Below are 23314 nucleotides of genomic sequence, written 5' to 3' on the forward strand. Positions count from 1 at the left end.
CCTGAGCAGAGACCCCAAATGTGGGATCACCCTGACCCGCAGCCCCCTGAGGAGAGACCCCAAATGTGGGATCACCCTGACCCGCAGCCCCCTGAGCAGAGACCCCAAATGTGGGATCACCCTGACCTGCAGCCCCCTGAGCAGAGACCCCAAATGTGGGATCACCCTGACCCGCAGCCCCCTGAGCTGAGACCCCGAGTGTGGGATCACCCTGACCCGCGGCCCCCTGAGCTGAGACCCCGAGTGTGGGATCACCCTGACCCACAGCCCCCTGAGCCGAGACCCCGAGTGCAGGATCACCCCGACTCGCAGCCCCCTGAGCCGAGACCTCCAAGTGCAGGGTGGCAGCAACCCCCATGTCCCTAATGCCAATGCGTGGGATCCCCCTGACCCCGCAGGCTGTCACGCAGCGGCCCCCATGTGCGGGATGGCAGAGACCCCCTCAGGTCCTGCGCAGTGACCCCCAAGCCCACAGGCTCCCGCGCAGAGCCCCCCGAGCGCAGGACGCTCTGACCCTGCAGGCTCCCGCACAGCACCCGCGCCCTGTCCTCAGGTGGCACAGTAGGGGTGTTTGTCCTCCTTGTGAATGAACTCAGTGTCGTCGCCGTTCCTGCAATCCTGTACAGCTTTGCCAACACCTGAAAAATAGTAATGCTACTTTAAAATTTCTTCTTTATTTAAATTCTAAAGTAAACGCTGAATGTTTCGTTTTGTTTACCGGTTGGTAATCTTGACCCATTTAGTCACCCTTTTGCTCTGGCTGTGAAAGGTGCTCTTTAAAGGGCTGTGGCAGAGCTAGTGGTAACCAACTCAGAACTTATGTGTTTGTAGCATCTGGGCCAAAGTTGTTTGAGAAAAGAAATGAAAAAATCTGTCAGTATTCTTATTGAACACAAGAATATTTGACTTTTTAAAACATGTTTATAGCAAGCCCATTGTTAGTGCTGTCGGGTGCTGATGTACGGGTTATCATGTCAATAAATGATAATTTGTCTTTTAAAGATTGCTTTAAGAAGAATCTGCCCCTCTTCGTGCTCTAGGAGCGCTTCTTCCCTCATCTGCCTTTCATAGGAGAAGGTGAGGCTGTAGTGAAGGCTTCAGGCACAGCTAACTGAAGGAGGAACTAAACAGAAATTCTGTATGCAAGGCAGAATATAAACCTATTATCTTATTTTTAGCTTATTTATTAAGAATGTAACATTCCTATTCTTGCAGAACACAAATGAGGGCGGTCCCATTCCTAAGAGTTTAAAGAAGTACTGTGGATTAGAGAGGATGTTCTGAGGATTAAACAGAAAGAAAATGCTTCAATTTATGTATGGATGTAATACCTGTACTCCTTTCTGCAGTGCTGGATGAAGAAAGCAGTAGAATGACCTGGATCCAGGCTTGCTAAATTTGCAAGAGTAATTATGTGGGTGAGGTGCAACTGCTATTGGGATGTCCCGGAACCTCGGAGGCAGAGGTTAAGAGGTGCCAGCAGCATTCCCGTGTGCACAGAGGCACTGAAAGACAACAAAGAGTAGAGCTGAGGTGTGCTCAGGTTTTGCGTGAGTGAGTGTTGGCAGCCAGGTGGGGCTGGAGGAAGGAGCGGGACACATCTCGCCAAGACTTGGTTAAGGACTGGGCTGGGGAGCCCAGTCCACAAAAAGGGAGCTGTGGAAACAGAGGAGGTCTTAACATGGTCAGAGCAGAGGTAATATTTGCAGCTGCGTTTTGAACTAATTTGAAGTGACAGAAATGGGAAATACTAAAGCTAAAAAGAAGACACTTACTCACTCGATGGTCACTAGAATGCTGATTAGCAGCCCAAAGTGTAACCACTATCACTAGATATACTGATTTTAGTCAAGAAGGTAATGTAAAGTTCATACAAAATTCCAGGTATGGAAGCAATGTATATGGTGGACAGTTGTATAATTCACACATCACAGACACATAATTCCCTGCTGCATCTCTCTGGTGCTAAACATTTTTTGAAGTCTAGAGAAGATCCACTATTTTGAAAGAAGAAAATCTTTCAGGCCTTATATCCAATGATGAGCTGACCTTCCTCAAAACTATCAACAAAGGCTGTTAGCTCCCAGGGGTTTCAAGTTCAAGGACTCTTTTTTGTGTTGTTCCTGCAGGTTTTTAACCTACTCCAAAGGTAGTTTTAAACTTTTGAACAGTTAATGTGATAACAGGTTTTGTGCTACCACCCAAGAATGTCTACAGATCCGTGCAGCAAAGGGAAAATTCAGTGATGACGGGCAAATCGAGGCAGAGAACAGGCTGCTGGCAAAGCCCTGCACATCCTTACACAGCCTGTGCAGCCAGGCTCCTGCACCTTTGCCATATTGGGAACAACAGCAGCATTACTCCCTGGTACTGGCTATCCGGGAACACACCCTAAATTACAGACAACGGGCAAGGAAATCAATCTAAGTTCAACTGTACTTCCTGTGTGTAAGTGATATTGCTAGAGAGGATTTGTTCATGAACTGAACCAGAGACATCTGGTTGGTTTCCATTGATGGCTGCAGAAGGAACAGAAAAGTAAAAGGCCAATAAGTAGTTATCCATAAATAAAGGTGGTAACATTGACATTAGTCTTAAGCTAAATTAATATCTGCCAGGAACACAGAAATGGGAATGACCTTCCTTCTTCTCTGAGCCCAGTTCCATACTGTTGCCGGGAACCCAATCAAAAAAGGCTCTTTCATAAACTGGTGATACTCCATTTTTGGAGCCAGGAAGCTGCTCTGTTAGCACCTGTTTGAGTCTCTGTCTTTGCAGGATAAAACTGTGAAATGTGCAGTTAGGAATTGTATGTAGGAAATGGATATAAGTTAAGCTATAAGGCTTTTAAGCTCAAACCCCAAAGATGGCAGATTTACAGTCCCTCATGCAATCTTAATTATGCTGCCTTGTGTATGTATTCTTTGCATAAATGATGCATAGGTTGTTTGACAAAAATAGTGGGGAGTTGCAGAAACAAAGAGTCTCTATTAAGGTGCACAAAAAAACCCTAACTTTGATAGCTGACTTAGCAACACAAGTGACTTTCCTTTCTTTTCTAACATAGTTTCTTTTTGAAGGTGGAACAAAACCTCTTCTTTCTTATGGGTCCCTGAGGCATGGCATCTACAGGCTTAGAAGGGTAAATCTTTAGTGCTAAGCTGTTTAACTTTTAAACTACAGAGCTAGGGCCATAGTAATTAAACGATACCCGCTGTCCGAGGGTGTCCTTGCCTCCGGTAGTGTTCTGGCAGAAATGCCCAGTCTGAGTGACCCCTCTTCTCCCATCAGCAGCTGCAAGCTCTCCTGGAGTAAGATAGTGGTGCTGGTGAGTGCTTCTCCCTATCTGAAGAAAGATATTTTGTATACAAAGCTAACAAGAGCCAAATTTCCTAATGAATGTCTGCAAGCCTGGTGTTATCTGCCTGACAATGAGAGACCTGCTGAAGTGGAAACGGGAAACCTCTAGCTGAAATGTAACCCTGTGTGTCACTGAGATGTTCTTTGCAGACTGTAAATGATGTTGCAAATCGAGTGAGGCGGTCCTGCACTTCCTCATGTCCCTCTATGCGTCCCTGCCATCTTCCTGTAAGAAATTTAATAGCGATGTTGCTGTGCAGCAGCAGAATGGCCTGCTGATCTGACTGGAAATTACCCCCCCTCCCTGAAAGCTTAGTTTCTTAACCTTTTTTCTCCAGCTTTCAGGCTTCTCACAAAAGCTTTTCTTCTGTGGAAAGTCATCCGTACCAAATCCCTTGAACCGTGACAAAAAGATATAAGACCTCTTAGAGCTCTCTCAGTGTTTATGCACAAGTCCTGATTGTGTGACACTATGAAATTATTTGAATTTAAATCTATGTAAATACTGTCAACAACAGCTCTTTACTTCATGTGAATCGTAGAATCATAGAATGGTTTGTGTTGGAAGGAACCTTTAAAGGCCATCCTGTCCAACCTTCCTGCAATAAGCCAGGACATCTTGAACTCAATCAGGTTGCTCAGAGCCCCGTCCAGCCTGGCCTTAAGTGTTTTCAGGGATGGGGCTTTTACCACCTCTCTGGGCAACCTGTGCCAGTGCCTCACCACCCGCATTGTAAAAAAAAAAAAAAAGAAATTCTTCCTTCTATTTAGTTTGAATGTACCCTCTTTTAATTTAAAACATTACTCCTCCTCCTACTGCAACAGACCCTGCTGAAAAGCCTGTCCCCATCTTTTGTATAAGAACCCTGATATTTTCGCTTCCAAAAGAACTTCAGTGTTTCCTGGAATTGCAAGTTGTCCCTTTTTTCCAGAATAGCACTGGACATTTAGGGAGGACATATCCTTGTTTTTCTGATAATCCTAGTGCCCTAAATGACTTGTACAAACTGATGTACCCACCCAGTTCATAGGATTCCCAAATTTGCTTTGGTCTGTAAGCCGAACTACAAATCTGCTACTTTATAGAAATAAAAATAAAAAAAAAACAGAGAAGAGTTGGCACTGGAAAACTTGTAGAGCCTCCACCCTTCCTCAGGCTGGAATTTCCACTCTTGTTTCTTTTTGTATGTCAAGCGTCACTCTTGGTTCATTTATGAAATGACAGTGTGATTTCTGGCTTTAGATGAAAAAGTGGCTGTGATGAGTCATAGACCTCCCCCTCCCTTGCTGGCTTTTGGTACTGAGATAGCGAGTGCAAATTCACTATTGACAGTATTCCTACACCTTCTTAGGAACCGACTTAGGAACATCTTAGGAACTGAGCTTACATTCCACAATTAACATGTTTTGTCTCTTTGCTGTCTTAACCTCAAGTACTAACATATTTAATATAGTTGAAAAACTTCATAATCTAAGCTATTATTTAGCAGAGAGAACAGATGTGATGCATTAATCATAAAAGCAGCACAGTTTTTCAATATGGCTTTTTGAAATTGCCTTCTGGTCCTTCTGTTTGTCAGTTTGGGCAAATCTGACATCAGTTTCTACTTGCCTCTTTTCTGTATGTAATACAGGCTTGTATCCAGTTATTCATTTTTTAAAATGTTTTACCCCCTGTTGTTCAAAGTCAAGTGCTTATTTTCCAGCATAAGGAAATATTAAGGAGAATGGTCCTGGTTTATCATTAGTTGAATTGGTTTCCATCATAATTTAAAAATGATAAATTGGACAACTACTGCTAAACTGCAAATATTACTGTACCCAAAGAGATCTGATAATTATTAACCCGTGTCTGCTATCAAGCAGGATCCTTGAAACATTCATAATGCTGTGAACAGATACTCCATCAGAGTACAAGCCTCCTAGAGGATTGTTTCAACATTTCCAATGTCCCAGGGTCCATTAACCAAGAGCATCCACTTACAATGACCATATCACACAGCAGTGGGATAAAATACCAATCAGACAAATGGATTCTACAAGAATATTATTAAGCAACAGCTATCGACCTAATAGTGCATTTTAAACGCAGTGGTCCAAGGAAAATATTCAGTACATAAAAGGAACAGGAATGTAAACCACGGAGTAGAAGGCAATACAATCAAAAAGGCCAAACTCCTGAATTGCCTGCAGGTACCTGTGGCTCAGGCAGTCCCACGGATGAATCTTGCAGCAGCAGACAGAGAGGAGCAAAGCACTTCAGTCTTCGCAGGGCAGCTTCCAAGCCCCAGCAACGGGCAGGGCATCATCAAGTGTCAGTAAATGCTGTTCTTATCTAGAGGATTGTAAAAGCAAAGGCAGATCAGCTACCCAGTCAGTCATTATCCCGGGCCCAAAGTAATCTAAATCAGCAGGTACTCAAGTAGATAATATTGTGAAAGAAAATTCCAAAGCAGGTTCCCTTTGCTTTGGCAGATGCAGGAAAGAAACATGAGACCATTAATCATGCTTTCGCTTGGGGAAAGAAATAAGAGAAGTTAGAAAATTATGTCACTAAAATGGAAAAAATAGACTTTCTGTTTCCGGATACAAAATAGAATTACTTTTATGAGGGATACTAAAAAATAATCCTTGGATCCATTGTCTTCATATTAAGACAAGACTAGCTCATGTCTGTATATGAATAGATTTCTGGAGACTTAGAGGCTGGTTTATAGGTTGACAAATGAAAAGATCCAATATTTTGAACAATCTACAGCATCCTTTCCCCTCCAAAAGCACCACCACTACCAACAGAGACTTTTAAGCTTGGCTTTGACCTGAATGAGGAAAGTGAATGAGGGTGTGGAGTCATTGCTGTGTTGCATGACACACTGGGTGGTGCTAACAAACTGGTGATGATTGCAGCCATCTCCCCTTCAAGCTGGCTGCAAGACACTGAAGGTGTTGAAGTAAAGGCACACGCGAATCCACTCAAAAGTTATAAGTGTGCAGTGAGAGACTTGGTCAGGTTCTGTGTGTGCAGAAGCAGGGAAAGAAAATCTGGAAAAAGCCTCAAGGGTGCTCCAGAGAAGTCACTTTCAGGTTTTGGGAAGCTGTCAAAAAAAACAAGCTGTGACCGTGAACAAAGAAGCTGCGTATTTTTTTGTGTGTGCCAAAATAGAGATATTTGTAAAGAGCCTCAAATGTGTATACTTCTATGCTGCTATTGCATAGGTGATACCTGGGACCTGAGTCTCATGGTACAGTTTCACATCTTGTAATTAGTTTATTGGCAACACAGATTGAAAACTGGAACTAAGCCCTGTGAGAAACTATTTCATGCCAATACTGTCATTGCTTTTCTTGAATTTCCTTCTACTACTCTTATTTATAAGGTTATACTTAAAAAGGAGATTGGCTTAATCCAAGTTATTTACTGCAAACGTCCTTAGGAAGAAAAGTGTTGTAAACAATTTTAGTTCTGCCAACTAAAAGACTGTTTTCCTACTTTTACTGATAAGAAAATTCACCATCTGCTTTGAAAATGCTATAAACTGTATGGGAAGGAGACAGTGAGGAATGAACTCTTTACAAAGTGTGCAAATGATATGATAGCCTGGACAACAAGACATGGGAGAATACAAGGAAGTTACAATCAGGCGTAATCATTCCTGCACTTGTTTTCTTGACTTGGATAGGAGGCCCTAACTTAACTGAGCCGCTCAATAGCTACATCTCAATGACAAAGTAGAGAAATCTACATCTGAAGGACTTCCTTCCTCAAAGATGAAAATCCAAAACAGAGAAAATACCCTTTCTTTGACAGGCAGATTAGATTGAGAGTGCTGAAGTTTTCGGAGGGAATATCTTGCTACAGCCATTCTCTACAAGGCACATCATCATATTGATGATATAGAAAGGCTTGCTGGATTCCTCTTGGTGTTCATGTTATGCTCTCTGTTGTGCTTATTCAGTCTTTGGAGCATAGAGTCCTTGGCAGGAAGGAGGGTGTTACACCACTGATGTAAATTAGGACTCTTCCTGTGCAACAACAAACTGTACCAGGGCTGGGCAGTTCCAACTGGAGGGATTAGAGTCAGTCCCTATAGCCTCCTTCCCATCAGAGTACACGGGTCATGGAATGCAAAACTGGGGCCAGATTTCACTCGTGGCTGGAACTCAGATATCTGCCGTCTGTATTACAATGGCACATTTGCTTTTTCTAAATGCTGAATTACTGTTCTGGGAGATGCACACATGTGTTCCAGGCCAGAATTTGGAGTTTAGCCTAATATTATGTTTTTTAAACACATCTGGGATTTATTATGTTGTTGGGTAGTGATTTTCACTGGATCATCATTACTTAATATGTAAAGAAATGTCATTGTTGGTATCAGTCTCAGCATGGTATTGCAGAGCAACAGCCCTGAACACTAAATAAGTGCTTCTTGCTATCAGTGAAATACTAAAGGTCATTAAAATGGTAAAATATTATGGCCAAACATTATAAAAAATCCACAGAACCTGGATGGAAGTCTGAGGTGCCAAATCCAGAAACTTCCAGAAAGAAGAAGCATTTTCGTTTGCAAAGCAAGTAAAAGTAACTTAAACACTGGAAAAGCATTAGATAAACAGTATTCTAAGCTGAAATTAGATATAAATTTGGTATGGAAGTGCTTCGGTGTTTTTCGTGTTATATGCAAACAGTTGCATGAAACTTCTGTACTGTTTTAACTCGGCAACAGTCCTTTAGTACTTTAGGAATGAAAAGTGCAGAGCCAGAATCAAGTAGCACTTTATCCTTTCAGTATTACTTGTTATAATCTTTTCAAGAGCCTCAGACTGTTTTTGTTTTAACAGTCTCTGAGGAAATTTCCTGTATCCACCAACAAAAGAAAGGCCAGACTGAATAAGAAATATTATCATTTACTTTCAGTGCTCCTAAACTATATTTTGCTTCAGTTTGGAGGTGGATAGTTGAGCAGAGGCAACTGTTTTACAAGAGTCTTTATGTTTAATGCTTCAGCTTGCTTATTGAAGGGGTATTTTGAGAGGAGAAAAGGAGGATTCCAGATTCTAAGATTGGTGTTTGGGCTCATTCTTGAGATTGCAGTCAAATTTCTTTTTAATCCTTTGCAGGAAAGTCAACAAGAACGCCTGCCTTTAAGACATGACAGTTTCTGGTGGATGTACAGCATCTTTGAATAAGGAATCAGAGAATTTGCAAGGATTGGTAAGAATTTCTTTACATTTCTATTGTTGCCTGTTCTGCAGTTGGAGATCCGCACCGCTGTAACTTCTTCCACTTCAAAAAAAATTGTCTGGCTTTCAGAGTGTATGAAAGACTAATCGGGCTGTTGTGTTTCTGTTTTGTGTATGCCATCATTCTTTAAGAGGTGCAGCACTTTGCCTGAGGTGTGCTGAGCCAGCAGATTGCCTCATTTTTCCAGATGTACTGCAGTGCACTGATAATAATTACTCTGCACAGTGTCAAATAGTAAGAAATTAATTGCCACAGAGAGATACAGATGAAGATAGGTGACGCTAAGTATATAGATTCTTGAAAGGGAATGAGAGGAACAGTTTTACATGGAGCCTAAGTTGTAAGTGCAACCAATAGATCATGATTATTTTACTGTCTATCCAGCACATCTCTGTATTCAGCTTTCCAGCTAAGCTTTCAAAGCTCTTGATTCATAGGCTCTTAAACTCTGCTGATGCTTCCTTCTGCCTTGACACCACCCTAAATACGTTTGCTGGGCTGTCTCTTGGTTAGCATACTCTCATGGTCGCAGCTTTTACCCAGGTGAAATTGTGCTTCTGTGCATTCTTTAATAATTTTCTGGTATTATTAAACTGTGAGTCTTTTCTTAAGTACCATTATTCAATTATCTGCTTTAAATGTAAGTGAAATTCAAATACATCTAATTAAACTAAGTGGATTCTAAGCTCAATGTATCTTCCAAAGCACTACTCTGTCTCTGACTTGCCCTGGATTATTAATTTATGAATTTATAGCTCTAGTATCACTTGTACATTTTCTTTAATGTAGAAGGCGGCTCCGGCATACATTCCCAGCCAAGCTGTAATGCAAGACTTGCACCCAAACATTACAGCTATAGAAAATGGTCTGAGGTTTGATCCAACACATAGGTTGATTGGATAGGACTCTTGCTCATACTGCATCCTCATTGTGTTCAAAGTTTATTTTGACAACTTGACTCCATTTCAGAATTCTTCAGATATTTTGTATTGATATGAAAATCGAGGGGTAAATCTGCCATTTGAATTTGGATAGCTTAGCAGTTCATTCCACTCCAATCCCACTTTGTCTGTTTTGGTTTAGTTTGGGGTTTGAATTACCCTTAAAATATTAATCTGTTTGTTAAAGTATGAGCCATATGAAAGTCACACATATCCCCAGAAGGGATGAAGGTCTAAACACCATCAAAACATAAATGCAAGCTCAGTAGTTATTAGAAGCCCAAGTGTACAAAACACAACTGAAAATAGAAAACCTGTACTTTTTGTGTAAAATTAGTTGTTAAATTTTGTAAAACAAACCAACCTTCCCACCAAAACAACAAGCAAACTCAAACAATTATTTCTGGGGTAAAACAGTCTCTTTTTTTGACTTTTCATATCCAGCTTTGAAGTCCAGAAAAGGGAAATACAAAATTGTCAAACCCAACAGACCTTAACTTTGTACCCAGTGCTAAGTTGGCTGTCAGTTAGATAGCAGCTTACTGAGTTGTTGCAAGAAGGAGGTACAGTTAAAAACAGTTCCTATTAACCCCTCAGAATCCATGGCATAGATGGAAGTAGATACTACGATCACCACCTAAAACAGTAAGAACGCATCAGAGTAACCTTGCCTTTGCATATTTCTTCAGTTGATTAATAGAGTGTTTTCCATTTGATGGAATTGAAGCTTTTCCAGGATCTGAATTCCTATGTTAGTCTGTCTTTCACAGAGGCTGTTCACTGTGGGACAACAGGTAAATTCTCAGTTTTTAAAGCAGAAAGCAAAGGTCACCTACCTGAACTCTGATAGAAGCCATAGAATTTGTGGAGCCAATACAAGTAAATAAGATATTATTTGAAAAGGCTTTCTAAGTTAGTTGGGACTAATAATTGACTGAATACTTGGACAAGAGAGAAAGTCTCAGTACCCAGGAGATGAATATGATTTTTTTCATGTTTGTAGCTGAAATTAAGTCCTCAAACTCAGTTTGTTGGTACAAAATATTCCATTTAATTCTAAAAACATAATTTTATGTAAGTGCTTATAAAAGTAATGACACGAATTGATGTGTAAATCCCACAGAGAAAGAGAAGACCATATCAGCTTTCCCAAAGAACTCAGTTAGGTTTCTGCCTCATAGCAGCGACCTGACCACCAGGACTGTTCCTTTGACTGGAACAGTCCCACTTTGTAAGACACACTTAAATATTCATGGAGCCAGCTGGCGAGAGGAAAAACAATGCTCTAGTTTGGTGGTTTGGTAACCCTCCTGGGGTTAGTCTCAGTCCCAGTGAATGTGTGAGTCTTTATACAAAGTAGAACAGTGTCAAAAGGAGAAGTGACAAGTCCTGTTACCCCCAAAATTTCCTTACCAGATTGAAGAGGGCTAAAGAAACAATAATACATTCCTCAGAAATCTGCCAGGTGGAGTTAACAACAGTTTAAACAAACTCTTTGAATAATTCGCAGATTATTCCTGAAATAGCTACACTTCTGGATGAATAGATGTTCTTCCACATCTCTGAGACAGGCCTTGTTCCTCATATTAAGTGAACAGACCTTTCATCCTCCAAAGCAAAACAGCTCTTAAAATAGAAACCTTTCAGAACATATTTTAAGATCTTAGCATCTCATAACATCATACCTCTATCCTCTCTCCTATTGACATCAATGGAAGGAAAATCAGTATTTATATGTCCCACAAGCAGATCTGTCTCTTGGAGGATGCTGCTCTGTAACGATTTCTGTCTGACAGGAATAAAGAACTCTTGAGATCTGCAGCTGAATAGTCACAGCCATATGGAGCTCCAGCAGTAATGTTTTTGCTGTGTGATTTCTGAAGACATCGAGCAAGTCAGGGTTTTTAGGCACGGTTAAGTTTTCATTGGACCAACTAAGACAGACAATGTTTCAGGCAACACATTTTGACTCACGAGTGAAAGAGAAGGAACAAGCTTTAAGCTACATGCAGGCTAAGAACTGCTGTCATGTTATCTCAGTTTGTGAATTAGACACGTGACATACTTTTCTAACATTTTCTTACAGTCCGTATGAGTTGACATTGAACCTGGTAGATGTAGCTGATATAACAGGTGAGTAAGTAAAAACTGGTACAGTATTAAGGTTTAAACAAAAGGAGATGTATAGTGTAAATACATCAGAGAGGAAAACCAGCTGGAAGCGTATGGCAGTATGTCCATCTAGGCTAAAGATGAACAAAACTTAGATTATTGCAACAAATGAAAAAGTGTTAACAGTTCAAAAGCCATAGCAAGGAAATGAAAGCAGAATTATTGCATCTGCTGGCATCTTTCCTGTGTGGGGCAGGTCAGCATCTCAGGATCTTTTCTTCAGGAAGAAATCATGATTTCTGTTAAAGAGACTGAGGCAATTGTGGTGGTCATAAAACTAGATGTTAACACATTTTTCCAGTACCACATTCCTATTGAAATTCAGTGTGAAATTGGCACACAACTGTAAGTGGTGTCTTTCAAAAGCACTCCAATGCTTCTCTCCACTACCTTACCAAATTCCTTGAGGCAGGGCATACAGTTTACCCAGTGTTACAGAGAAGAAATGGAGGCACAACTGTATACATATATTCTGAATACAGAATATTTTACTTTTGCAATTTGGAATGTGGAAAAGGCTAATTGCAGACATGAAAATATATACAGAAATGCAGCGAGCAAGTGTAGTGGATGCATGTATTTTTGGAGGAAGCAGCATTTCTCTGTTCTCTCACTGCTCTGCTGTGAGCACCATAGCACCTTCCACAAATTCCAGCCCAGCCCAGGAAACAGGCTTTGGGTGAAGGGGATGAGGACATCTGGCCTTGGGAAACAAGTGTAGTGAGCCACTGCCCATCCTTCAGACTGGCTATCACTGGCCAAGTCCTCATGGGAAACAATCTCCTCTCCTGGCCCAGATATCTGGTGTGCAGGTGGTGCGGGTATAAAACTCTGCAGTTCTGCAGGTTTGCTTTGTAGCTGCTTGTCTTTGGGTGTCTGATCTGAGTTTTCAACCATGGCTTCCTAACTTTGTCCAGCTCTGCTCCTGACTATGGGATGCTGGTCTTACCCTGTCTTGTTGCCCCAGCTTGCTGTCCCGGTGGCAGAGGATATAAGGCTGGGGTGATGGGGTGGCACAGCAGAAAGCATGAGGCTGGGATCCTTTGAGAGCTGTGGCTGCCCAGACGCGGGATACGGAGCGATGAAGGTTTTGCCAATAGCTTGGACAGCTATGAAACCTGGCACCTCTGCATCAATTCTTTTACCCTCCCAGAAGCCTGTGTGTCGCAGGAATTCTGAGCAGGCTTAAGATAACTATTTGAATGAGCGTTGGTAAGAACATTACACTGTAGTGCCAGCTGGACTGGGCAATTAGTCTGGAATATTACTTAAAGTAGTCAAAGCTGAACAACAGCTTAAAGCTATTTCATTTTATTTTGTTAACAACTAGTCCCAAAGCAACTGTGACTTGAGCTCTGCACAAAAGTAATTTAATGGAATGTGGGAATTTTCTTTAAAATTCTTTGAGTTAAGGCATAATGTGGGGAAGGTTATATTTCCCTATTACTTTCCTATTTCTTCCATTATGTTCCTGTCATAAAATAATCTTTGAAGGCCCAATTATCAGTCTGAAATTTAAGACTGTAGGTGGTTGTCCTTCCTACGAATAAAGGGCGTTATGGAAACACCAGCACTCAGTATGTGCTATAGTAATTTGTGTATGAGGAATTGCAAATATTTCACTGCAGCTCACCCTGCTAAATCCTCTGGAAGAGTGTTGTAGATGAGAAAACTCCCCAACATGTGAAACCTTTCTGTTCCTACCACGTCACTAGAAAGAGTCACTGTTCACTGCATTAGCTGTAATATAATGAGATGCTTCCTGTGGCAGATCCAGGGCTGGAATAGCTGGATAGATTGTGGTGATTCTATTATTAGAAGCCTGTTATGTTTGACATTGAGCATTAAAGATGGGGCTCATACTGCAGAACATTTCTCACACCCTTAGCTGACAGTAAATCCCTGCAGTTATCAGTAAATATGGTCAGGCCTCTAAATTCTCAATGATCAGACTTGCAAGTGAATCAGTCATGTTGCGATACACAAATTCTGTAGGCAAAGGAATGATGGCTGATACCTGAAGAACAAAATTCGATGATGAAGGATAATAAATCTTGCTGTTACCAAAGCAAAGTCTTCAGAGTCTAGAATTCAACTCTCGAGGATATTTTGCATGTAGATAGGTTGTGGGTAGACTTAGTTTATATAATGTGTCTGAAACATCCAGAAAAACTTCACCTTTTAGATAGGCCGATGAGATAAGTACATTCAGTTTTCAATGGTATGTCAGAATAAATGGATTATTAGGTTGCTACTGGGTTCCATGGAACATACAGGCATGATTGCTGCGTGTTGCTGCGTGTTGACCATTCCTCGGGTGAGATGTGATTATCTACTCTTCTTTAGTGCTGATACAACCAATGGTGTAAGCCAGGAGAAGAGGAGTGTTTAAAGACCACTGGTAGTTAGGAAGTCTTTTTTTATGTCCTGTCTGCATGACAGTGGTACACGTGGCTACACAATATTAACAAGACTCGGGCAGGGCATTGGTATGGCACTGACACAGGGAAAAACACCCTGAATTTGGATACTCTTACGATTTGCTTCCTTTTGGTTTTTCTCAGAGAACTTCCACTCACAGTCAAGGCAGTTGTCAGAGCTCAACTTGCTCTGAAGGAGTCAGAACTAAATACAGCTTCAGGCTTCAAATTTGTAAAGAGAAAGTGATGTCCTAGTCAAGTTAGGTTAGAAAGTGTGAAGAAATAAACAGCTGGGGAAAACATTTTTTGAAAGGAAGAAAATAGCTTAATAAAGAAATTCAGAAATGCTTTAATGAGCTGCTAGATCCACACCCATGCAGTGAGGCTGCTGACTTGCACAGCTTGTGCGGGCACAAGATGTAGGGGTAATTGGACAGCTTGCACAGGAGCTCGTACTGTAAAACACTTTCCCATATGTCTGTGTTAAATGAGAAAGCAGTAGACGGGGCTCATCCGTATCCCAGCTTCAGCGAGGGCTGTGGAGATCATCTGACAACATCAGGGCAGCTCTGGCTCGTGCTTGTGTGCAGAATAGGCTTATGTGAGGGAGGAATAGTGGACAGGAAAGCATGGCTGTCTCAGAGGTGCTGTGTGGCCACTGGCTGCAGCTTCAGAGTGAAGTGTCTCTGGCCAAAATGCTCCCCAGGAGAACTCGAAGGTCATGGCAAGCCAAGAGCTCCTATCTATGTCTGTCACTGAGCAGAAGGGATGAGTGTCAGCTCTGCTTAACAAACAGCACAGCTCCTGCTCAAGTGAGAAACTGAGCAAGGGACAATATGTATACTCTGCCACTGAGGGAGGAAGAAAAAGCTAGTTTTCAGAAAAGCTAGTATTTCAGAAAGTATTTTTTAATATTTTAGGTGTTGAAACTGTAGCATAAAATCTATGTGGATTGTTTGACATCAGCTGAGAATATGGTAGGTAGGCTGTGCTAATATAGGCCAGTCTGAAAACTGAGTGGCAGAATAAAACAGCCGTTCACCTCTGGCAGGCTCCAGGTCAGCTGCGGCAGGGTGGATGGGGTGTCACGCCAGCCAGGTGTGTGCCTCATGGCTAACTTGGGCTTCACCACAGCAGCTCCTGCTCACTTGCCCTGAATTCATCCTGAGAAAACTTCACAGATAGTTCTGGGCCAGGAGGAAGCTATTTCTGAACTGATGACTTTCAAATGCTTGACCTTGCAGCCTTCCAGGTACTGGAGGATAAATCCTGCACAAGGGGATTCTTTCAGAAACGTTTTTGGCCTGTTGTCTGTTTTGTTTCTTTGCTTGTTTAGCACACATTAGTTTCACTGACATGGAAATCCAATAGGTGTGTTAATCTGCGTCTGCTGGGGTGTGCATCTGGTGAAGGAAACAGACCAAATGGACTTATTTTAGTCAGTGTGTTTAACTGAAAAGTCAACTTCGTAAGACACATACTCTCACTCTCACTGACTCACGCTCGGTTTAAGTTCCAAGAATGCCGAAGAGGGCAACGTCATCCCCTCCAAAACAGTTTTCCTTTTCATATGGGATCATATCAGCAAGCAGCTGCCTCTAAGGCATTATTTTTGCCAGATCATCAGGCTCTCTGTGCCAGGTTCTCCCTTAAAGCATTATATGGATCGGGCATCCCTTCCAAATAAGCCCTGGGGGCAGCGGTGGAGGGAAGCCACAAAGGGCAGTGCTTTCACTGGCTGTGCAGGGTCGGAGGAAAACAGGGCTGTGGGTGGAGACGCCAGGCTCGGAGCACTCTGTTTTCCTCTGTGCACTGTAAATGAGAAATACAGTGGCTGGCTACCATGGAAAAAATGTGTCCTTGCTGGAGCCATGCAGCGTCCCGCTGGCCTTGCTGGAGGGTCATCTCAGCACCTCGCGCTCCTCCTGGCGGCTCTGCTGCCCTGCCACTGTGCCGGCTGCCTTCCAAAAACCACTGCAACCAGTTTGGTTTAAAATAGATATTGTGCTACACGACACTTCATTGATCTTCACACACGCCGCTATGGTGCTGTTCAGCGTTGACTGAGGCAGGCAAAAAAAGGCCTGAATTAGGTGACAATTTTCAATATATGCAGATAGTTTATTTTGTCTCTTTTTCATTTCAGGCTGGTGAAATATGAGGATTCAATCAAACTCTGAGGTTTCAGAGGACCGCTGGCTGAGTTTAAAAACTGAGTTTTATTTTCTTAAACCTGAGTAAGACCAGAACTTTCCTAGGAGGCTCCTGCTGGTTGACCTTGGTGTCCTCCACGGGTCTGCTGGGCACACACTAATGCTGCAAAACTTTCTTCTGAACAGCAGGCCTGAATCTCTTTATTCTGAGGTTCACTTGGCACAGCAGGCAGGCAAGGCTGTAACTGCCTGGTTCTCAGCCTGCTTTGACCGTGTGGGGTCACCCCTGGTGGGATCATCAGGGGCCGTGCAACACCTATGGACGAGTGCAGCGTAGGGGAGATGTGCTGTGCTGCTCTGCATCCCTGTTGCATCTTCTATGCCAGTACTGGAGTGATGTGTTTAGGGAATAAGTAGGGTCAGAGAGCTTTTTACAGCCAGATTTATTCTCCAGCCTGTTTGTGCCTTCCAGGCAAAATGCAAAGGGAAGAGAATTGAGTCTGGTTCTTGTTTGTGAATTTAGCTCATGAATCACTCGAGAAGAGAACCTCACAACTGCTGGTCTATTATAGTACCTATGAGAAGTTTTCACTTCAGAGACTTTATTTACCGGCCCGTTTGTTGCAGACTCTCTCATTCATGACATCCTGAGTGACTGAAATGGCTTTTAAAACAAAGAGTGCTTGATGTTGAGGAATAAGCTGGAAGTCACTCATGTCTGGGGCAAATCTGGCAGTTCTGCCCTGACACTGAAGCTAGAAATCGTGACACTTCCAGAGCCTGAAAATCATAAATGTTTTTTAGCTATATGTGCATACTTGGCTGATGCATAATATTCCTTGGCATTATTTAAAAGCATTGATAAACTGCATTTGAGACTGGTAGGTGAACATCCAGTACTTTCCACAGAGGACTTGCACTCTAAGCCACAGCTGCTTTAAAGGCGAGACAGCCAGATTCCCTGTGGGTCTTCAGCAATTCTGCTTGGAGAAAGTCACCATGACTTTCAGAAGAGAAAGCAGTGGTTACTTCACTTGGTAATATTTGTAAGTCCACCAGTTCATATGCTTTGTGCAAATCTATGCAATGAGTCTGCCAGCAAAGTAAAAATCAACAAATCTTGTCAACTGTCTGAGATTAATTTTTCCCTTTTTTTTTTTTTTTCCCTTTAATGAGGAAGAACTTCTAAAATGTCTGGTGGATAACAGCTGGAGACCTCAACCTAAGTACGGAGGGCACTACCAATGTTGCTGTCTGAATGCATTTACCATGTAAGTAATTCAGCCTTATGCCTGAACAGAGGAATATAACCATCACAGCTTCGCTGTAATGGAGCTGTGTGCTATTTTCCATTCATTACATCACTTCACTCTATCTTTTATCTGATCATCCCAGCAGAAGCAGATCCTAACCTCTGCAGACTGTATACTCCCTCTGAGGTGTTGCAGCTGCTAAGTGCTGAGTTAGCTGTGACTTTGTGATCTTAATTGTACATCCTGAATATTGCATTGGGCAGGTTTTCCATGCTTATATACTCTCGGTTCCCTATGTTTCACTGAAATCAGTTAAGGATCATTCTTTTGTATTGTCCCAAGTACATCTGAATTTTAAAATAAAGGACACGGCAAGCGTTCTGTTTGAGTGGAATATACATAGATTGAAAGACCATGCTCTGTTGCTGGGGACAAAAGTACTCTGCACAGAATATTTGGCTTCTGTTTTTAATCAATATAATACAGAAGTATTCTTTTTAACCACGTTGGCTAGTGAGTGTATTTTATAGTGCTCCGTGAGTCTGATTACAGCTCCAAATTGGTTTACTCCCAGCTACGGTTTTCTACTAGACCACAAGAAACAATGTTTTGTTATTTTAATTGCTAAGGTTGGAAAATTTGCAGTTTAATTTTATGACTAAGTCAGTTCACTTCTAGCTTCTACATATGTATTTTGCTCCTCGTTTCATATTAAAATGTTTCAGACAATGGTCTGAAAGGAGAATGCTTTGAAGGACTATGACAGAGAAGGGAATGTGAGTCCTGGGTGTCGAGGGTAGGACACTGCCTTTGGGCTGAATGGCAGAATTTGCTGTGCAAATTCTCTTGCTGGCAGCATTTCCTTGGCACTGTTTGCTCATTAGGGCTCTGCTTCCATAGCACACTTTTAAACATGAGGAAAAGTTCACCCCTGTGAATGAACAAAGAGAAACATATATTCATCTAGAAGTCAAGCATGTGCTCATGAGTTGAACTAAATTTGGGACAATAAGAGAGAGAATGCCTGTGCATCTAAAAGTATCGGAGAAGCTGTCCCGGGGATTCACGTATCTTTTGCTCATTATTTATATTATTTCTGAGTGCTTCAGACATTGCTGCTTGTTATCCAACCCAGTGACATTTCATAGTTGTCTTCCTAAGTGCTGCTAAAAAGAAAAGCTGAGATATTGGGACACTATTATGTGCCAGAGATTGAACTCCATATCTCCAGGACTGCAGATGCAGAGAGCCCAGAATATAAAAATGGGGAAAAAATAAAGTTTTTTCTTCTTGTACAAGTGGTGTTGCCCAGTTCCTCAGGACAACAGAGGAAAATGACAGAGAATATGTTTCCTAGCAAACAGAGTATGCTTAACAGCAAAAATGAAGGAAAACTGTATTTTCATATTTTTTCAGTCAGGAGGGACACAAGAGGACTAGACCTTGTGGGCAGGGGAGACTCAAATTAGAGAACTCTGTAAAATTATTTACTCTCCAAAAAGATTGTGTGATATTGTTGTCATTCTCCTGTAAAGCATATATCATATACCAAACGGCTGTGGTCCCTGGCAAGAGAAGTATTTGCAGCTCCGCACTAACAGAAGTGTACTGCCACTCTTGATAAGCAATCTGCCTTGTAATAGAGGGCTTTCTGATGCAGAAGAGTGCATCTGCAGTGTCTGCCCTAGAGGCTTTCATTACTGGAACCAAGATTTAGCCTAAGCATTAATACTGATTTGCTTTTCATTTTTACCAGCTTTTTAATTTTTTAATGAGTTTCATCTCCACTCGCAGAGTCTCCTGACCATACATCATCCTATGATGAGCGAATAAAACTGAAGGTTAAAGCTGTATATCAAAGGTCCCTTTGTTCCTGCACAAATACACTGTCCTGACTTTTAGGGCCATTTGTCAGAAAAGTGATGTCATGGTAACAAAATGTAGATTGCCTTCAGGTTTCCAGCTGGTTATCAGAGCAGCTGTGGAGGCAACGCAGCTGAGGGCTGAGGTACGGACTTCAATCTAATACCTGACCTAGCAGCTACTTTTGTTGCTTTCCATTCTGCTCAGTATTTTGCCCTCCTTACTGGCTCCATTAGTTTTGTAAGGTTTCCCTCTAGCACGTTCATGACCAGCAGGAAGATCCAGAGCCTACCGATAATATTAAGAAAGGCCTAAACGTTAGCAGTAAGATGCAGGCTTTCGAAGCACTTGTTTACCTGTAGGATGTAGCCTTTTGAAGTGTCTGTTTGTGAGGTGGCAATGGATGTTTTTGAGGGGCCTATCATCCAATTGAAGTAATTACTGTATTTCAAATAGGATGTGCAAACTCTGCAAATTAATAGATGCCAAGAATGTTAGAACTTTTGAAGGAATTCTAAAAACCTCAACTAGAAGATCCTACAGCCTCCCACTGTGTTCAGCCTTTTAAGAGTATCGGGGCCGGGGGGAGCTGCAACGACGTTGGGCTATATGGTGTCCTGCTGAATTTTGACACAAAGGACTCCAAGTAGGTACTTTATGTAATTGCAGTTCATTGAGTGCTTTTTGGTGACTGACTTGGACTGAGAACAACATTCTGCCTCTTGGAACATTCCTAATGTGCCAAATGGGAGACTTTATTTGATGCCAAACAGACCTCTTCATTTTGCAGTCAATATTTTGCTGTGATTCTTGACATAGCTGTTGCTACCAATTTCATGTTTTTTTCAGTGAGCAGTGCAGGTAGAATAAAGACTAGTGAAGTTTAATATAACAGGAATGCCTACCTTTAATTAGTTAGCATAGATACTGGAGAACTAAAAAGGCAATGACGCTATTTTATTGCTTTAAAATATAGAAGGCAATATAATGGCAACAATACTTTTGCTGTGGTATATCAGAAATGCCAACAACACTATGCACGAATTGGAAGTTCCTGTACTTAAGCTAACAACATCTGCGTTTGAATATAACTACATCCGACACATTTCTGATCCTACAAGTGTCACAGTAATTTATATTAAGAAATTAAACAACTTTATAAATGCATTTCTGCAAAAAATGTACTCAGAATCAACTTTATTTATAGCTCACACCTTTTTTTGCTAAAAATGCATAGTCAGTACATATACAGTAGTCAGCATCCAAAAGTGTACAAAGAGTAAAGTTTCAAACCCTCCCAACAGAACCAAACAAAATTCACATTTTTTGTTCATTGCATGCACAGACCCTTAAATGTGATACCTCTTACTAAAGCGTGCTTGAATCTCTAGCAGACAGATTTGACTTGTTATATACTCTTTCTCCATACTATTAACCCCCAGCTACACCCTCAAATCTTAAGGCTTCCACATGAAATAGTGAAGCCCTACTTCAGAGTCCTCCATATTCTGAGTATGGCCCAGGAAGCAATTGCCCTGAAAGCAGAAGTCTGCTGGTGGTGTTTCCTTACAGGGAAATTCGAGCAAAAGCCTGCTTCTTTTGTCTTGGTCATTAATTACTGAATTCAGTTGAATGAAGCAGTATCTGTCTAAGCAAGTTGTGAAAATAATTGAACTTTATTCTACATCCAGCTCCAGACGTGGAGGTCTGTGTCTTTCAGTGCATGTGACAATTCCTCAGCATCTTGCATCTCCACTGAGGAGAAGAGGATAGAGTCTCAGCTCTAACTTGGGTGTTGGTTGTGTAGCCCTGACTTACAGGTGTCTAACAGAAGCTAGGAAGATACTTAGGGTGAATTTATAATGGTAGAGGTTTTGACTTATTGAACCATTCAAACCCTTTGACGTCGTCTTTTTTTCCCCACTTTTTTGTCTCCACTACTGCTATTGGTTAGGAAAGCCCTTAAAAACACTGTCCTCTACTCATTGGTGCTGTTTATATCAGTCCTTCCAGAAGAAGGGCAGAGTGGATTAGCAAGATTATTAGTCAGGGCTCCATGGCAAAGGAAGAACACACATATGTGATAAGAAGATCCAAGTTCAGTTTTCACTCAAGAATATGATTGGCTCCATGTTGTTGGTTTCAGGGAATGGGAGGGGAAAAGAGAAATTTGTTTGTCTGATCAATATAATTTAATGATCCCAAATAATTGCACATGTTTACTTTAAAGCTTCATTTATTTAAGGTCTTTTTACTCTGATAAGAATTAGGTTGAAAATCCCAATGGCAATTGAGACATATTCGGTCTCAGACTGATGGGAAATCTCACTCCATTGTTTCATGGTAACTACAATACAATCCATAGCTATATGAACAACAAGGCCTCGTGTAAGCATTACAATGACTCTTGGTACAAGTTGCCAGTGAGAACTTCTGAAGAGTACTTAACTCATGTATGTTTTCTTTTTACTCCTGACCCTTCAGCATTTAGTCAGCCTGTTTACTCCTACTTAGGTCTTGCTTGCCCCCCGCCTGAAGCCAGTGGAAATTCTGCCATCAGCTCCAAAGGACACAGGATATGAACCTCCTAGGAGTATGGCAATGAGGAGGGTTTGTCCTAAGAGTTCATGATCTAGAAATGTTCAACATTCCTCTCCCTGTGAAATGAGGAGCTATGGAAAAAATAGAACATTCTCTCTGCCAGAGTTCAGTAATATTTCTTCTTAGCACCTAGGAGGGTCTTTGCATTTTTAAGTGCTTTACAAACATTAGCTAGTCTTCAAATTAACCCTGCGAGGTAGGTAAGGTATATTCTCCCCATCTTACAGATGTGGAAACTGAGACACAGAGGGTCAAATTCAACCCTGGTACAATTCCAGTGTTTTACATGAATTAAGTTCATTCAAAATTAACACAGTTTAAATAACTTGCCCTAGATTACAGAATGGGTAGTGGCAAAGCAGGGACAAAAACCAAGGAGTGCCTGACTCCTCAGCTTGTTACTGGCCACTTGGTCACATTTACTTTCATAAGCAATGAAAAATGGTATAATCTGGGCAATTACTACAAGTATGATTTGCTTCTGTAAGGCATGTGGATGGTAATTAACTGAGTTAAGTGCAATAATACTTTATGAATGTGCTGCCTCAGAAAGTTTACTTAAACATGAAGTAAAACTTTCATACTGTCATTTTATGTAGGGGCACTGTTGACAAAACCCCAACATAGTAGCTGGATTCAGCAAATAAATAACAAGCACAACACTTGGACAACTAAGCAAAACTAGCATTTTTAACAAAAAACAATGTGTCTCTACTTTTACCCGCTAAGTTTCTACAAGTGCAGCGTGCAGATGAAACCTTTCCCTTTGTTTCCAGACTGCAGACTCCACTCTTACTAATGAAGCACCTCAGAGCTGCACAGATATCCTGGGTAGTGACATTCAAATGAGTACACTGCAGAAGAAGAAATAGTGTATCCCCACGGAACAAGGGATAATTACTATAGTCTAGACATATCAGTCTTGCATGGAGATGAGCTTGAAGCTTACAGGTTACTCGGAAGTGCCCAGAAGCTAGGCTTACTGCCCATGCGTAGACTGCAGTTGTAGGCACGTGCTGATCACAAGGACAAGTGTCTGTGCCACCAGCACTCCGGGAACTGGCCTCATCACAGTCAATCCCCATTGGCAAAGGTATGTCAGTGTGAAGGTCAATATTGGCCAAAGATGAAAAGACAAATGGGCGTTTTCAGGCCATCCCCTTGTGTTCCAGTCTTCACCTTATACCTCTTCCTCACACAGATTCTACCACAAAAGGCCTGAAAAGCCTTTTTGGTTTTATAGATGAGCTCTGGAGTCCACAGTGTAGACCTTATGCCAGGTAGTTATGTAGAAAAGTTTGTTTTC

At 41.6% G+C, this 23314-nt stretch overlaps 1 protein-coding gene and 1 long non-coding RNA gene across 4 annotated transcripts in view; one reads left to right on the plus strand and one right to left on the minus strand.

The window, feature by feature from the left end:
* Positions 1-18847, plus strand: part of LOC128853010 (uncharacterized) — a 20267-nt gene extending 1420 nt beyond the window's left edge. The window contains exons 2-3 of one of the 2 annotated variants that reach the window (XR_008451204.1): positions 8482-8575; positions 17472-18847. This is a non-coding gene — a long non-coding RNA (uncharacterized LOC128853010). Of the gene's footprint in view, positions 1-8481; positions 8576-11632; positions 12366-17471 lie in introns of those variants that run through there. The other variant, XR_008451205.1, reaches the window with a different exon arrangement.
* The window catches only part of PAQR9 (progestin and adipoQ receptor family member 9), a 30169-nt gene that overhangs the window by 2020 nt on the left and 4835 nt on the right, over positions 1-23314 (minus strand). Inside the window, exons 2-3 of one of the 2 annotated variants that reach the window (XM_009565961.2) lie at positions 5558-5695; positions 1323-1505 (exon numbers count right to left, since the gene is read on the minus strand). The gene's annotated coding sequence lies outside the window, so the exon portion shown is untranslated. Of the gene's footprint in view, positions 1-1322; positions 1506-5557; positions 5696-23314 lie in introns of those variants that run through there. The other variant, XM_054074203.1, reaches the window with a different exon arrangement.

Source organism: Cuculus canorus, chromosome 9, assembly GCF_017976375.1.
Source record: "Cuculus canorus isolate bCucCan1 chromosome 9, bCucCan1.pri, whole genome shotgun sequence".
Classification (NCBI taxonomy): domain Eukaryota; kingdom Metazoa; phylum Chordata; class Aves; order Cuculiformes; family Cuculidae; genus Cuculus; species Cuculus canorus.